The sequence below is a fragment of the Phoca vitulina genome, unplaced genomic scaffold (assembly GCF_004348235.1).
Source record: "Phoca vitulina isolate PV1807 unplaced genomic scaffold, GSC_HSeal_1.0 scaffold1, whole genome shotgun sequence".
NCBI classification, from domain to species: domain Eukaryota; kingdom Metazoa; phylum Chordata; class Mammalia; order Carnivora; family Phocidae; genus Phoca; species Phoca vitulina.
In genome coordinates, this window is record NW_022589704.1 from 1,319,522 (window position 1) to 1,337,286 (window position 17,765).

Below are 17,765 nucleotides of genomic sequence, written 5' to 3' on the forward strand. Positions count from 1 at the left end.
CCCTCTAGTGCTCTGACCAAGACTCTAGATGCCATTTAAAATGCACCTGTTACACCCAGCCTCAGTGCCCCCTCCCTGCCCCCCACCACCCCTCCCTGGTGCAAGGAGCCCACCCGGGCTTTGTCCCTCTGCGACCAAGCGTTTGTGCCGCCAGCCTCGCGCGGGGAGGGGGGGCAGGTGGAGATTTCACTAGAAAGGGATCAGAGTGGGGGAAGGCCCGGCGCGGGATCCGCGGCGAGTTCGGGTGGGCGGGGGGCCTCGGGGCTGGGCGCCGCCTGGTCACTCTCCCCTGAGCGACGGCGCGCGGGGACTGCGCCCGTGCGGGGGGCGCCGCGTCCGAGCCCCGTGTAGGCTCGCACCTCTCCCCCGAGCAAACCGCGGTCTCGGCGGTGATGTCACAGCTCGGCTCCGGCCCCCTCCGGTCCCAGCCCCCTCCCCGAGGCGGCCGCGACGCCCGTCCCTCTCCCCGCGCGACGAACCAGCTGGCAGCTGGGGCTCCGGCGCCGCGCGCAGCCAACCAGCGCGGCGGGAGGGGCGCGGGGCGGGCCGGGCCGGGGGCGCGCAGCCCGTCACGCGGTGCCGCCGTCACAGCGCCCAGCGCAGCCCGGGAGCAGCAGCAGCTCGGCGCTCGGGGACCCGCGCCCATGCCCGTGCCCATGCCGGGCCGCCGCCAGTGACGCCGGGGAGGTAAGGCGGCCGCCCGCCCGGCCCCTCGCCCCCGCGCCCCGCTTCCCACGCCGGCATCAGCTGCGCCCGGCGCGGGGAGCTCACGCCCGGAGCCGCGTCCTTGTCACTGGCCGAGGCGCCGGCGCCGCGCGCGCGACCCCTTCCCTTCCGCCGACGCTCCCCCGTCCCCGAGGAGAACAATGGGGCAAATTCAGGGGTGTCCCTCTTTCATTCGCGTCCCAGCAGGGCCCTTGGAAAGGCCCGGTAGCTGCGGTCTCTGCTGCGGCGGGACTATGGCTGGGAGGGGCGGGGGTCGCCACGGGGAGGGCGCGCGCCGTCGGTGGTCTCTCAAGACGCCCCCTCCCTCGCTTCCGCCCGCCAGTGCTTTCCTGGAGAGAGGCCGCGGAGCTAGCCCGGCGGGGCTGGGGGGGAACGGGCAGGGAGAAGGGGAGAGCACGCGGATGGGGGCGCGGGGGGGCGCGCGGGGCAGCTGCCCGAGTCCCCGGGGTGGGGGAGGGCGGATGCTGGAGCTCAGAGCATAACAGGCGGGCGGGCGGGGCCGGCGGGGGCTGCGGCGGGAGGCCAGCTTCGTGCGCACCTCCGGGACTGCCCTTCACCATCCCCCAGCCGCGTCCTCCTCCCGAGAGACCCTAGCTCCCTTCTAGAAAGGCTTGGGAGGGGCCGTCAGCGGAGGAGGCCTGCGTCTACGCAGCCAGCGCCCCAGTAACAGGTGTGGCGCGGCGGCGGGCGGGGAGGGGGCTGCGGGGCCACCCGACTCGGATGACAGGGACGAGCATGCAGCGAAGACCCCTGGTCTCCCCTTTTAGGCTGCTGCTCACCCTCTCTCCTCCCACCCCAAACCAGCGACGCCGCCAGTGCGCTGGCGAAGGGGTGGCGGAGGCATCCTGGCGCGGAGGGAGGGTCTGCAGTGGGCTGGGCGCTAGGTGGGCGGGGGGGACAGCGGGCCGCAGGGGCGAGGGGGAGGGGAGGGAGGGAATGCCAAGTCATGGGCCCTGCTGGGCGCGGGCGCGACGTCGCCCCGGCGCGGACCCGATGCGCGCCCTCGTTCCCAGGAATAGCGACTCCCTGAGAGGCTGGTGCCCCCTCCCCAAAAGGCGGCCCCCTCCAAGGGGTGCCCGCATTGCTGGGATTGAAGGCCTGTTAGGGCATCGAACTGGATCTTGTGGCTGCGGGGAGTAGGTGCGGAGAGGTCCCTGACGCGCAGGGCTGGCCAGGTCCTAACCCTGGGGAGGACTCTGCGAGACCCAGAGCGCAGGCTCCTGCAGAGCGGTCCCACCCGACCCACCCTCCCTGCCCTGCTCTCCGTCTGGCTGAAGGGGCTCTGCCAGGGCAGCCGTGCGCATCCGCCTCGCCTCTCGGCCTGAGACGGCAGCTGCAGGTTTGCAGGGAAGCTCTGGGGTCCGGAGTGGGGGGTTGGCGCTGTACCTGCGGCGGCCATTTTGCAGGTGGGGTTGGCCGCCCTCCTTAGCTGGGGCTGTGGGGGGGAGCGTGGTCAGGTGTGGGGCAGGTGTGGCCGTGCAGTGCGGTGCAGCGTCTGCAGTGTAGGGTGAAGGATGCTGCGAGGGCCAGGGCCCGGGTCTGCTTTCGGTTGGGGTGAAGATCCAAGGAGGGTTGATGGTGGCAGGGAGGCCCCTGGCTGAGAAACCCAGAGGGGTGGAGGGGACAGTCAGCTTCTACCTCGGTGCGACGTCTGGGGAGGGTATTGGGTTCGAGATAGGGACAAGATGAGCAACTCTGTCCCACATTAAGCCAGGATCTAAAGACAGGCAGTGTCCTCTGTGGGGTGTGGTCCACAGGACAGAGCCTGGGATCAGGTTTGGAGTCAGGGCTCCCCAACCCCAAGACTCTCCGTGGGGAGGGGCTATGAGGAGGGCCTGCTGAATGTCTGCTGTGTGCCCCCTTCCCCCACACTGGAGTGCCCCCACAGACTGACCCCCGGGGCCTTGCACGGGGCCAGCCACATGGAGACTGAGCAGAGCTAGAATTTATCAAGACCCCTAGGACAGAGGACCCTGCCACCCTGCCTGGTCTCCCTTCAGGCTCCTGGTGTCACCACTGCTGACCCAGGGCTGACGATGGTAGAGCAAGGAAGTCCTCCCAAGGGTTCCGTGGAGGAGAGATGGGATTGGGGGAAGCACGGGGGGGGGGGGCAGAGATAGGTAGGAGGTGCAGATGGGGGGCAAATTAACTTCAGGAGAAAGACCTGGGGGGGCTGGGGGGCTGCATAGGCTCACTCAGTTTGCATAGGCCAGCCGAGGCAGGTGAGCTGGGTGTGGCAGGGGGAGGGAATGTTCTGATGGGATCCTGGTACCACCAGATTGGGGGCCATGGAGGGGCTACCAGCTTTGGGAACCACACCCTGGCCTTTAAGGATCAGGACACAGGCCTCCATGCCTGAGACCCCATACTTCTAAGAGTCGTGAGGGGCCTGAGCAGCCACCCTGGGGTGGAGACTGGAGGGCCAGGGGTCACGCAGCAGCTAGTGACCCCCAGGATGAGCACATGGTTGCCCACCTGCCCAGTCCCAAGTGCTCCCTAGAGCAGTGCCCCATTTAGGGTTCTTAGACCCAAAGGAGTGGACCCCACCCCCCACCCACCTCCACTGTCTCCCTCTCCCCATCCATACCCAGGAGCAACTCAGAGCTCGGTTGGGGCTGGACCACACCCTACTCCAAACCTCTCAGCTTGGCTGGGGTGCCCAGGGGCAGAGCCAGGCAGGTGAGTCTGTTCAGTACTCTGTTCTGTCCCATTAGCTGATGGGCCTCACCCCACAGGCAGGGCTGGGGTAGCAGGCAGAGGGTAAGGGTTGGGGTTGTGGGTATGTGATCCACTGCCCCACCTGACCGAGCAGCTTTGCAGTTTAACTCCTGAACACCATGAGGATTCTGGCTTTGGGCACTACCGCCAGCTCGGGGACTCAGCAAAGGGGTCATTGCACTGGGTACATTGGAAGGGTGGAGGGCACAGCTGAGGCTGAGCCCCCGACCCCTCTGGGTTCCTCTCCAGCCCTTCCTGTGTGCCTCTGTGGTCATGTCCCCAGCCCCCAGCCAGCTTCCTCCCTGGTTTTGTAATCTGAGCCTCTCATGAACCCCTTGCCAGCCCCGGAGGCCTTACTAGGTGCCATCCCTGGGATGGATCAGGATTTACCTGCCGCCTGGGTGGCTAGGCATCCGAAAGGAGGGGCTGTCGCCTCTGTAAAGCCTCCTGGATTTAATCTCCTGATAATCCTGGCCTGGAGTCCAGCTGCCCAAGCCCTGCCCACCCTCCCCCTCCCCCATTTAGAAGCGGCAGGGCAGGGAAGCGCCCCTGCACTGCTCCCCTGCTAGGTTTCAGGGCTCCCCTGGGTGCGGGGAGGGCTAGCTAGCCCCACATCGGTCACCCAGTGCATGCCCACACACACAAGAGTCCCTTACATTCAGTCTCAACACACTCCCCCATGCACACTCACAGACTCTTACCCTCCCCGTCTCACACACACTCGTACGCGTCTTCACACATGCACACTCACATCTGCTCAGACGCACTTACCCAGCCTCACCCTCTCACACTTACACACTCTCTTACACAGACAGCCCCACACACCCACACGCACTCTTAGAGTCCCATGCTCGCACACTTACCCACACACGTGCTCTCACACACACACAACCCACCACATACTCTTACGGTTTTACACACGCACACACACTCGCACACTCACCTATACATGCACTCCCTCTCACACACGCACACATGCACACAGCCCTCACTTGTCTTTGTTCCTGCCTCACCCTCTTCCTTCTCTGAAGCATTCCACCCAACCTCCACTGGAAGTCCCTGGACCCCCCAGATTCCACCACCTTGAAGCCTCCTGCAAGCCCCCAAGGTGTCCCTCCACCCCCACTGTAGGCAGGGTGCGTCGGGGGAAGAAAGCGAACATTTATTGGGTGGAGACTTAGGAGACCTCATGGGTGTTCCCAAGACCCCAACCAGGCAGGTGGTGCCCGCCCACTTCTCAGATCTGCAGACTAAGGCCCCCTAGACCCCATCCAGCTGAGAGGCCATCCAGCTCCCTAGACCCCAGACTTTCTGCCCGCCTCAGCACCCCTCTACCTCTATCCCCCGAACTGCCCTCCACCCTACTCTAACCCCCTCACTCCTCCACCCCACCCCTCTACCCCATCCTCAACCTGCCCCCTACCCCTCTCCTCTACCCCCACACACCCCCACCCTACTCCTCTACCCCCACCTCTCACCTCCACCCCACCCCTCTACCCCATCCTTAGCCTGCCTCCCACACAACCCCACTCTGTTCCTCTACCCTCACCTAATCCCACCCACCCCCACCGCTCTCCCCCACCCTTCAACCCCATCCTCAACCTGCCCCCCACACACCCCCACCCTACTCCTCTACCCTCACCCACCCCCACCCTACTCCTCTACCCCACCCCACTCCTCCACCGCATTCTTCTACCCCAACTCAGTCCTCCACCCTACTCCTCTACCCCATTCTCAACCTGCCCCCAACCTGCCCCCTACCCCACTCCTCTACCCTACTCCTGTGCCCTCACTTCCAGTCTGCCCCCCACCCCTCTCCTCTACCTCATCTCACCCTCCAGTCCACCCTCTACCCCTACCCCTGACCTGCCCCCCACCGTACCTCCCAGCCTGCTCCCTACCTCACTCCTCTACCCCACACATCCCCACCCCACACTCCCACCTACCCCCGCTCCTTCATCCCCACCCACCCCTACTCTTCCACCCCACAGCCCAATCCTGTACCCCCACCGCCCCACCCACTGCCTCTACCTACCCCTTCAAGTCCCCATCCCACTCCTCCATCCCCACTGCCCCCACCCACCCCAGGCATTGCAGGGCCTCACACACAGTAGGTGCCCAGTAAATGCTATTTTCTTGTTGAGCCAGTTGCTTTAGCCCAAGTGGTCCATTTGCTGTGGGCCCAGAGAGAGGAGCTGCCTCCCTGGCCACGTGTGGGTTGTCTGTGTGCCTTCACGTCTCCCATTTAGGGCCCAGCGGTTCCTGAGGCAGGTACCCCCTTGCTCTGGGTCTCCTGTGAGGCTCCTGAAGTGCAGTGCTAGGGTTGGGGTGGGAATGGTTCCGACTGCTCCTGCAGATCCCTCTCCCTTGAGTCCGGCCTTTGGCCTCTTAGAGGGAGGCTGATGGTGCCCAGGAGGGCCTTAGAGGGGTGTCAGGAGCCCTGTCCCTGCTCTCAGGTCTCAGCCCTGCCCAGAAAGCTCAGGTGGGCCTCAGTTTCCTTCCCCATCTGTCATCAGCTCAGCCAGGATGGTGAGGGGCGGGGCAGGGCCATCTGGTGGGGGTCCAGGGACTTCCAGTGGGCCAGTGGGGACCAGGCCTCTGAGGGGCCTTCGTGGGGTTGGGGCAGCGGGGTGACTCAGCTGCTCTGTGTCATCTGGTCCTTGCTCTCCACCTGCTTCTGAGGCCAGGGCCACCACATGGCCTCAGGTCCCCGGTACCTGGAAGGTGACAGGACGAGCAGGACATGGTCACCAGACCAGGACCAGAGGAGAAGACTTGGGGCCTACTCTCTTCTGCATGAGCTCCATCCTTAGGCAGGGCAGTCCTCAGTAGAATTTGATTTCTGCAGCTCTCTGTCATGCGCTCTCTTCTGCCCTTTCCTGGCACCTGCACCCAGGAGCCACGGCCATCCTGTGCCCCTCCGGCCCGCCCACCGCTCCCCACATGCCCTGGCCTGGGGGCTCTGTTTCTCGACCCAGAGCTGCTCCTTTCTTGGCTTCCTGTCTTGTGTGAGGTCCTGAAAATGGGGCTGAGCCCTTGGCTGTGGGACTGGGTCTCTGCTCTGTCCTCACATTGGGTCCGTGGTGTGTCTGGTGGCACTTCTCCTCCGTAAACGCCCCCCTTGGAGCGCGGACGCATCAGCGTCCCCCCTGCGCGTCCGCTTGCTCATGAGCAACGTTCCACCCCTTAAGCGTTTCTGTTTTTTCCTTGACTTTATGCGCTGGTTGTCTTGTCTTCGTCCCGTTTTTTCTTTTTTTTTCTCTCCTATATCGTGTCTCCTTGTTTGTGTCCTATTTTCTGGGCAACTTCTGGGCTTCCTTTCTGAGTTCTTTTTGGGGTTGTGTATCTCCGCACTTACCTGTCCATCTCTAAGAGCTCTCTCTTCCTCGTCCCTATCTCCCTGTTTCACGGCGTCCTCTTCTTGTTTTGGAAGTGTATTATCTTCTTGAAACATTCTGAGTATTCATAGAGGTTTTTTTTGTTCGTTTGCTTCTTTTTTTTTTTTTTTTTAAAGATTTTATTTATTCATTTGACAAAGAGAGACACAGCGAGAGAGGGAACACAAGCAGGGGGAGTGGGAGAGGGAGAAGCAGGCTTCCTGCCGAGCAGGGAGCCCAATACGGGGCCCGATCCCAGGACCCCAGGATCATGACCCAAGCCAAAGGCAGACGCTCAACGACTGAGCCACCCAGGCGCCCCTCGTTTGCTTGTTTCTGCTTCTGTTCTGTGGTTTATTTCTTGCTCCCTGCTGGTTTACTACGGTCTTCACCTTCGAAGCTTTCCGCTCTGCTGGTGCATGTGGCAGGCCCTGTGGGCCCGTTCGTGCTGGGGAGGCCCGTGGGGTGGTGGAGCATGCTGCCGCTGGTTTCCCCGGGTCTGAGTGGGATTCTGGCTGGAGCTCAGCGTGCGGGTGAGGAGGCATGCACTGGCAGGCTTTGCCTTAAGTCTGAAGGGCTGGGAGCTGGATCCACGTAGTCCTGTCCCCCTCCTACAGGATGTGGGGTGCCAGCGTCCACACTGAAGCTCTCTCACCACACATCTTCTTCCGTGTCTGGGGAGCCGCGGGTCTGGGGGGGTGGGCGGCTGGGAGAGGGGTGAGGGTCCCACGGATCCATATGGTTGCTCTGCAGACAGACTTACACCCAGGACGTCTTCTCCGGCCTCGCATCCTGCCCCTGCCCTCCACTGGCCGCATTGAGCCCTCGAGTCCAGAAGCCCCGGAGGTCCCTGCTGTTGTGCCAGCCCACTCTGGGCCCTCCAGAAAGGTTGTTAGGGGCCGGAGGTCATGGGTGACGCCTCTCCCCTGCCCCTCACCACAGGGGTGACTCGCCAGCATGCTCATGGGTCCTCAGGAGTGAGCCTGGCCGCGCATGGCAGGTCTCTAGCCCGAGGCCCCCTCGCCCTTCTGAGGGGCCCAGGGGCGGGCCTGGCACGGGCTCTAATGTACATCTGTTGTAATACTAAGAAAAACGTGCTCTGTTTTTCCCCAACTCCGGCGGGAAGATCGGTGTCTCCGGAGGAGGTGCCGTGCTGCTGCTGTTCTAGGCTGTGCTGCTGGTCTGGGAGGCAGACAGGTGCCAGGGTGCAGGTTTGTGCAGGCAGCTGGTCTCAGGGCTCAGGCCGCCTTTGCCTATCTATTTGTCTGTAGAGGTTTGGCTTTTCCTTGGCTTCCTGCCCACACTCCACCATGTTTATGCAGAAATGTGAAGTAGTCCGAGAGCCCTGAGAAATAGACCTGAGTTCCTTGAGGGGCTGGTCCCATCCTCCGTGTCTGCAGTGACCTGCCCGCGGTGGGTCCTCAGCGTGTCTTCACCAAGTGAAGAGGTTCAACTCCCCTCCTTCCCTGGGGGCCCTGGCTCGTGGCTCCAGGTGTCCCTCTCCCATGGTCCTTACCATCAGTCACGTTCTCATCCACGTGCATGACGACTGTCGCCTGGCCCCTCTCATCCTCTCTCTTCCTGCTGCACGTCTCACGGTTGCAGCCTGGACCTTGTCACCCTCAGACACTGAAGGTGCCCCCTCGTAGGGCTGGCAGGGCAGACGCTCATGGCTCAGGAGCCCTTTAGAACAGCTCCTTGGACTCTTCTTGGGCTCTGGCGTGCTCCCTGCCCCTCTCCTTCTGCTAGCCTGGCTTTGAGCCTGCAGTCGGCTGGCCATCACCCCGCACATGCCCGACCCAGCAGCGGCAGGCGGCGCTCTGCAGTTCCTGCAGCCACGTGATTCTCCACCCCCAAAGGGACCGTTTCACACTTGCTTGTGTCCTCTCAAACTTCACACCCAGCGCTGTTGAGGGGAGCTGGCCCTTCCTGCCACTCCAGCGATGTGTCTGACACAGTGACCCCAGCAGCACACCCTTCAGACCCCTCACCTGCAGCCCTGCCCCCTGCCCCAGGCAGCGAGGCCTTGCTCCATGCCCTGCCAGGTCAGCCTGATTGCTTGGTCCCCTTCATGGCAAGACTTATTGAGAGACGTTATTATGTGATAGGACACACGAAAAAGAATCCAGAATATTTCCACAAACGGCCATGTGTGCACCCTCAACTTCAGAGATAAAGCATTTCCAACATGCTCCCTGGTCCCTGGCACTTAGAGCGACTGCTCCCTTAACCCTCACAGAAGGAGGAGGAGGGGGCTCAGTCATGACCCCACCTCGCAGACTTGGTGGAGGTCCACATCAAGGCGTTGGCGGCACCCGGTGCCTCAGACTCCTGACCTGACCTGGAGGCTCTCACCACCCAGACTTTGGCACTCAGCAGACTCAGAATTTCATCATTGACCCCTGGGCTCCAGGTAGCGTCCCTTGTGAGTGTGAAGCCCTGTGTGGGCTGCATCTTGCTGGGCAAGTGACATTTGCTGTTTGTAAGATTCCCAAGGACTATGGCTCTGCTTCATTCACGGTCACATCTGGACAGCCGCGGTGTGGCTAGACTGCTGTTTGTCCAGTCTGCAGTCGGTGGACAGTCAGGCGCTCCCATCTCCTTCCCCTTCCCCCGTCTTTCTCCTTTCTGCTGCAGAAGCTTCTGTGTTTGGGGACACTTCTCCCATGATCGTGTACATGTATAGCGGCACAGCGACCATCTGAGTCTGCAACGTTACTGGGTATCTCCATGTTGTTTCCAAAGTGGTTGTGCTGATGCGCTTTTCCCGAGTGGACTGTGCTGTTCCCGTTGCTCTATCCTTATAACATTTCATGTTGCCATGTGTTTTAATGTTGTGATCTGATGGATATGTTTTTTTGTTAAGATTTTATTTATTTATTTGAGAGCAAGTGCACACATGCACAAGCAGGGGGAGGGGCAGAGGGAGAGGGACAAGCAGACTTCCCGCTGAGCACAGTGCCCAACATGGGGCACAATCCCAGGACCCTGAGATCGTGACCTGAGCTGAAGGCAGACGCTTAACTGACTGAGCCACCCAGGGGCCCCTGACGGATATGGTTTTGAGCCACACTTTCTTGATTACCATTGTGGTTGAGTGTCTTGTCCTGTAAATTGCCTGTTCACACCTTTTTGCCATTTTTTTGGTGTTCTTTTTTGTTCTTGTTGTTTGATTTTTGTGTGTTCTGCACATAAACCCTTGTCAGTTAGATGTGCTGCAGACATCTCCAGGCAGGTGAACTTCTCTTCACCCATTAATGGTATCTTGATGTCTGGACTTTTCCTTTTGGTGCCTTCTGTGGGTTGAATCCTTGAAGGAGAATATGGAGATACCACTTTTCTTCATTATCTTCCAAACTGTTGTTCACATTTAGGTCTTGAGTCTGCATGGAATTTGATTTGGTATAGAAAAGGAATCTAATTTTGTATTTTTCCATATGGCTAGCCCGTTGTCTTTGTCTGTCTGGGCTGCTATAACAGAATACCACAGACTTAACTTGTAAACAACAGACATTGATTTCTCACAGTTCTGAGGCTGGAGGTCCAAGATCAGGGTGCCGGCAGGGCCAAGTTCTGGCAAGAGCCTGCCTCTAGGTTGCAGATGGCCAGCTCCTCACTGGGGAGAGGAAGCAAGCTCTCTTGGGACCTTTATAAGGGCACTAATCCCATTCCTGAGGCCCACCCTCATGGGCTCATCTATGCCTAACCACGTTCCAATGCCCCCCACTTCCTAATCCCATCCCACTGGGGGTGGGGTTTGGGCTAGAAATGTGGGGACACAAACATTCAGGCCATAACCAGTTTTCTCAGTGACACAGCTTCAGTACCCCTTCTCCTTCCCACAGACCTGCAAAGCACTCTTTATCTGCTCTCAAAAGGGCAGTGTCTGTGTAAGTCTGTTTTGGGGTCCCTTCTGTTACACTGGTGGTGACTTACCTTGTCCCGGCCACCCCATTTTAGTTACTGTACCTTTATATTAAGTCTTGATTCCAGGAGGGTATGTTGTTTTCTACCTTCTTGTGTTTCTTCAAATGGGTCATTGGTATTCATAGCATCTCACTCTTCCAAAAACATTTTTAGCAGCAATTTGTCTAGTTTCATAAAAAATCTGGTTGAGATTCATTCGAAATTACATTGAAAAAAATTACATTGAATTTTTGATTCATTTGAGTGAAAATAAACATTTTAAAGATACTGAAATTTTCCCATGTGTAGGTTATAGTTCAATTATTTAGGTTTTCTATATTTTTGTGAAGGCTAAAAATTTCCTCATAAAAGTTATATACATCTTTTGTGACATTTATTATGATAAAGGTACTATATACTTTGGATTATTTTTTAAATGTACCTTAAAGATTTTTTTTAACTATTTGTCCCTAGTGTATTCCAACATGGTTGGTTTCTAGCAACTTTGTGGCACCTTCTGACTAATTCAAATAATTTGTCTGTGGATCCTCTTGATTTCTGTGTAGATAAGCAAATAGTCTGCAAACGATGACATTTTGGGTTTCATTTCCAATCTATATTTTGTCATTGTTGTTTCTTTTTCCTGCTTTATCACTCTGGCTAGCACCACTGCTGCAATGTGAAATAGAAGTGATGACAGGCATCCTAAACTTGTTTCTGAATTTAAAGGAAATGTTCCTTATATTTTACTGTTAAGTGTGATGCTTGGGTAGGCTTTTAGTAGGTGCCTATTATGAGATTAAAGATTTATTTTATTTCTCATATTGCCAAGAGTTTTATCATAAACAGATTTTGAAAATTATTGAATGCTTTTTCAGCACCTATTGAGAACCTCATTTGGCTTTTTTTTCCTTTAATTAGGTATGGGGTGAATTATATTAATAGATGTCCTTATGTTAAACCATATATATATTATCATATTGATATTCTTGGAATAAGCCTACTGCATTATCCTTTTTATTTGCTGCTGGGCCTTCTTGCTAATGTTCTGGACTTTTATATCTATGTTCATTAGTGAGATCAGGCTCTGATCTTCATTTCTCAAATTTTTTTGTCTGATTTGATGCCAAGGTCATAATCTCTCTCCCTCTGTCTCCCTCTTTCCTGTTCTCTTAAAGAGTTTGTATAAGATTGGAATTATCTAGGTTTTTTTAATGTATGTTAGGGCTCACTTGTAAAAAGTGTCTGAGTCTCCTGCTTTTTTTGGTAAGTAGATTCTTAAACTATTCAATCAACTTCTTTCATTGTTATAAGAAAATTCAGGTTCCCACTGACTAATTTTTCTCCTGCTTATAGGTCATCTTTTCTTGCTTCTTGGCATGTGTGTAATTTTTTTAAAAAGATTATTTATTTATTTGAGAGAGCGCACACACATGAGGTGGGAGAGGGGCAGAGGGAGAGGGAGAAGCAGACTCCCCCAGTGAGCAGGGAGCCCGACATGGGGCTCCATCCCAGGACCCTGAGATTATGACCTGAGCTAAAGGCAGATGCTTAACCAACCGGGTCACCAGGTGCCCCCATTTTTTTTTTTTGGTTCCAGACATTTCTACATTGTGGAGTGTCTGAATTATGCTTTCTTCCCAGAAAGCATGTTGGGCTTTGTTTTGGCAGGTAGTAAATTACTTGAGATAATTTAATCCTTGAAGACCTGATTTTAAGCTTTCCTAGAGTTACTCTGGAGTAGATATCACAGGGATAGTTAAGCCCACTACTCAAGTATGATTTCTTTGGGGTATCTACTGAATATCTGGAGTGGAGGGATCAAGAGGACTATCATGGCTGGTAGATGCACAGATAACTTTCTTATTTTATGTGGGCTTTGGGAATCCCTGTGTCTTCTTTGCCTGGACTACCTGAGGATGGACTAGTCCTACAGAGACTCAAGGCACCCCTATGCAAATATGTTGACCTTTGCTATGTAGCAGCTCTCTCCTTTCTAGAACTCTGACCCACAATTTCCAGCTGCCTCAAACTACCCAAACTCTAGCCTCCATCTGCTCAGCTCATCAAAGCTGCTGAGCTATCGGGGTTCTACCTTCCAAAACCTGAGGTCTGGAAATTGCCTCTGGGCAGATTTAGAGTGATTGTAGGGTTTCCCTTGTATGCTTCCCTTCTCTCAGTGATCACAGTTCTGCACTGCCTGCTGTCCAGTGTCTAAAAACAGGTATTTTCATACGTTTTGTCCAGTTTGCTAGTTGTTATTTACAGTGGGAGTTTAAGTGTGGCCCTTGTAACTCTCATCATGGCTGAATGTGGAAATGCCCTAAGGTTTGCTAGTAGTATTTTCATTATCATTCACTACTAAGCTGATTTATATCTCCATCATGATTTCTTCTTTTGTGTATTAATTATTTAGAGGTTTATTTTTATTTTTTCTAAACAGGTTTTTTTAATGGTCTTTTATTGATTTTTAATTGTCTTCAAATTACAAGGTGCATTTGGTACAGAGTCTTTGACATTTATTAGTTGTTTTGTGACCTACTACACGGTAAAATGTTGTAAATGTTCCATATGTGTTAGAAAAGAATGTGTTTCTCTAATTTGCAAGAAAAAGAGAGCACATATGTTCATTAGTTCATGATTATCATGTTCAGACTGTCTACATCCTTGTTAATTATGTCTGTTTGGTCTGTCAATTAGTGAGCAATGTTAAAATTAGTTAAAATTCCTGCCATGATGAATTAGTGAATTCTTTCATGTTGCATGACTCTTAACCTTGGTTTTATGTTTTCATTGTGTTGTCTCTCTGGGACCATTCTGAGTAATTTTTTCTGATATGTTTTCCAGTTCATTAATTCTCTGCTCAGCTTCATTTAATTTGCTGATTAACACGTCTGCTAAGTTTTAAAGTTTGAATGGTTACATTTTTATTTCTAAAAGTTCTGCACGGTTCCCCCCTCCCCATATTTTACAGCATTATTTCCCATTCCTGTTCATTTCTCTAACCATTTTAGGCATACATATTTTATGATCTGTATCAGACAATTTCAGTATCTGAAATCCTTGATAATCCAGGATTAGGATCTAATGCTGGTTCTCGTTTCTTTTTTTTTTCCCCAACTCTTGCTCATGGTGAATTGCTTCTCCGGTGTTTGGGTAATATTTAATTGTGAGCACACATTTGACTGATCTTCATCTCTGGGGACCTGAGAAGAGAAAGCTATTTCTAAGGAGGATTTGCATTTGTGTTTGTGATGCGCTGTAGTTGCAAACAGCCGGGACCGACTCTGAGCTGACTTCTCCACTCGGGTTTCAGTGATCATGCAGGTATTGCAAATTTGAAACACAAACCTGCATGAAGACAGATCTGTGGCCTCAAATTCTCAGAAACACTGGCTTTTTCACCACATGGAGCTGAGAGTCATTCAGAGTAAGTCTCCTGTGTCCCTTTGATGACAGATGGCTTTTCCCCAGCCTTCCATGTCACTGGGGTTGTAGCTTTAGAGGATCCAACTCTTTGTGGTGATTTGGTTCCAGTTCCAACTTTGTGTGTGTTTGAGGCCATGCCTCCCATCCTCCATTCAGCAGGCGAAATCCAGTTCTCCACATTTCTGGTGTCAGCATATGCCTGCAGCTCTCTCCCTGGTGGTCTTGCCTCTTCGATTCAGCTCTTCCTGTTGCCTTTTCTCCCCTTCCTCAGACATTCTCTTATTTTATTCTGATGTTTGTTATTTATCCTAAATTCCTAGGTGATTTCTAATGGGAGGGAGTCTCGTCCACCATGTTGCCAGAAGTGGAGGTCTCTCCTTCACCTATTTTTCCTGTTGGTTTGAGAAATAACTAATTTTAATGAGCAAACTGTTTCTGTCTTCACACATGCTGGTGTTTGTCAACCAAAATGAGGTCTTTTTATTTATTTACTTATTCACCTGAACCATTTGGTAATTTTTTAAAAAATCTTTAAATATGAACACCATTTAGAAAAGTCAGATCTATCTATGAAACTTATTTAGGAAACCAGCAGGTTTTCCTCTCCACCCCCAATCTCTTCCAGCTCTCTTAGCTGTTTTGTGCTTGTGGATGCTATTCAGCTCTATCTTGCTAAATAATGTGCTTATTCTACTATTTCTTTTGGCTTGTTTTAGAAGTTGCATAAGTAGGATTATAAAGAGTGTACTCCTTTTGTCTTTGGGTCATCTTTTCTCAGCGTTCTGTTTGTGAGGCTCATCCATTTATCTTCTCTCCCTCCTGAAATGCCACTAAAATAACGGTAAAGGTAAATAAAAGAAAGACCTAAGCCCTTCTGGAAGGGTGGAAGGACAGAGAAGTCACAGCAACCCATTGGGAAAATGAAAAGCAGAACCCTCATGGTAACTGACAGCAGACTCAGGAAGCTGAATGCCAAGGAGGCTGGGCCGGGGGGGAGGGAATTGGGAAGCAACCTGTGGTGTCCCCACAAGGCTGAGGACCTGGGTCTCCCCCTGCCTCTGGCAGTGAGGGCGGTATTCTAGAGGGCCTGTCCAGAGTCTGCTGACACAGCAGTTAGTCTCCGCCACTCCTCCATCTCCTTCTCCCTCTTTCTACCCCTTCAGTTCGTTGATCGCCTCCATTTCCATGACTTAGTCAGTGTTCACAAGTGACCCATTCATTTTTCCTGCCTGACCGCTCTTCAAATGCACACATCCAACCACCTCCCTGTGTTTTCCATGTATCTCCAATCCCCCGGTGCTGCTGGCACCAGGGTTAAGGGGTCACAGGAGACAGCCCCGCTCTGGTAGAGCCTCAGCTGCTGGCTCACACGCACTGGGCCAGTCTCCAGGCAAACCTGGGAGTCCTGAAGTTCAGCCCGGTGAACCTGCAGCTCCCTGAGGGACGCTGGGGTCTGACTCTACCTGAGAACGATGTGAAGGCCCCCTGGCCCCCCAGACTTTGAGTCCTGCTTTAGCTGCATCCCACAGTTTTGATATGTTATATCTGCATTAGTGTTCAGTTCAAAATATTTTCTAATATCCGATGAGATTTTTTTCTTTGTCCCATGGGTTATTTAGAATCATATCACTTAATGTCTAAGCAATTAGGGGATTTTGTGGGGGTTTTTTTGTTGTTGTTGTTTTGTTTTTTGGTATTGATGTCTAGCTCGATTCTACTGTGGTCAGAGAACATTCACTTTATGATTTTAATTTTAAATTGAAATTTGTTAGAGTTTGATTTATTAGCATATGACTAATTTTAGTACATGTTTTATGTGCAATTTATTTATTTATTTATTTATTTATTTATTGGGCTCCATGCCCAGTGTGGGGCCCAACATGGGGCTTGAAATCACGACCCGGAGATCAAGACCTGAGCTGAGATCAAGAGTCAGTGGCTTAACCGACTGAGCCACGGCGGTGCCCCTTTATGTGCACTTTAAAAGAATGTGTATGATATATATTTTTCCTTCTCAGTAGGTGATAGAAGAAGCAAACCAAAAATTTTTATCCTTTTATTTACAACCTTTCTGTCTTTTTATTTAAATGTGTCTCTTGGGGGCGCCTGGGTGGCTCAGTCAGTTAAGTGTCGGACTCTTGATTTCAGCTCAGGTCATGATCTCAGGATCGGGAGATGGAGCCCCACGTCGGGCTGCACGCTTAGTGGGGAGTCTGCTTGAGATTCTCTTTCCCTCTGCCGCCCCCCACCCCGGCGCACATGTGTGCTCTCCCTCTCTCTCTCAGACAGATAAATACAATCTTTTTAAAAAAGGTGTCTCTTGGCAACAGAATAGAATTTTTTAAAAATCTGTTTCGACAGTTATAATGTTTTACTGGGAGTGTTTAGTCCATACTAATTGGGCTTTTATCTGCAGTTTTGAGTCTTCATCTTCCATTTGACCTAGATTTTTTTGTTGTTGTTCTGTTTTTCCTCCTTTGTTGCCTTCTATTGGATTAATAAAAAGATTTACATTTTTTTCTGTTCTTGCTACTGAATGGTTAGTTACACATTCTTTTTCTGCTCTTTTGATGATTACCTTAGGGGTTGAAACATGTATCCTTGAAAGTCTAATATAAATTGTTGCTCTTCCACTTACCTGACCTTATCTTGTGGCTTCCATCGTTACTGTTGAGAGGTCAATTGTCAGTCTTATTTTTGTTCCTTTAAAGGTTATCTGTCTCTTTTTTTCTGGCTGCTTTTAGGACTCTTCATCTTTGGCACCCAGTCTTATTATGATGTGCCTTCGTGTAGTGTTCTTTGTGTTTGCAGAGCTTCTTGACTCTATGGGTTGATACACTTCAACAATTTTAGACAATTAATGGTCATTATCTTCTTAAGTATTGCTTCTCTCCTATTCCATTTCTTCTTTTTTTAGATTCCAGTTACCTGCATGTTAGACCATGTCACTGTGTCCTGTATTACTCTGACTCTACTTCCTATATTTTCCATTCATTTTTTTCCCTGTTCTGTAATCTCTCCAGTTCATGAATACTGCTTTCAGCTGTGTCTAATCTCTTGAGTTCTTAATATCAGTTGTTGTGTTTTCAGTTCTACAATTTCCATTAGAAATTCTTTTTTATAGTTTTAGATCTTCTTGCAAAAGTCTCCATTTTTCCATTTATTTTCTCTGTCCCTTTCTCTTTATTTTGAATATATAAGTTATGGTTATTATAAAGTCCTTATTTGGTAACTCCTAGATCTGGATCATGTGTAGATATGTTTCTTTTTTTCTTTTCGTGTTTTTTTTTCTTCCCCCCAATTTTTTTTGAATCCTATAGTCCTGTCTTTTTTCATGCCCTGTGACTTTTGAATTAATGTCAGATCTTGTCTATTGAAACATAGTAGAGGCTCTGGATGGCTCACTCTTTTCTTTCCAAGCAGATAGAGAAGACGGTCATCCCTAATTCAGGCAAAGACTTGGCTCGGTCAGGGAAACATTGCAGTTTTGATAAGGTTTATCCTCCCTGTGGTTCTGCCCTGCTTTGAGACTCTGTGCCTCCCAGGGCTTTCGAATCAGGCAGTGGTATGATTACTGGAGCCCTTCCTCCCAGTGGATCTTGATGCTAA

At 52.4% G+C, this 17,765-nt stretch overlaps 1 protein-coding gene across 18 annotated transcripts in view; it reads left to right on the forward strand.

Moving 5' to 3' along the window:
- The first annotated feature begins 565 nt into the window (after window positions 1–565).
- KIF1A (kinesin family member 1A) overlaps window positions 566–17,765 on the forward strand; it is a 96,213-nt gene continuing 79,013 nt past the window's right edge. For 8 of the 18 annotated variants that reach the window (XM_032388095.1, XM_032388181.1, XM_032388336.1 and 5 more), the window contains exon 1: window positions 567–687. The gene's annotated coding sequence lies outside the window, so the exon portion shown is untranslated. Of the gene's footprint in view, window positions 688–17,765 lie in introns of all 18 variants that reach the window. The other 10 variants (XM_032388759.1, XM_032388845.1, XM_032388919.1 and 7 more) reach the window with 3 other exon arrangements.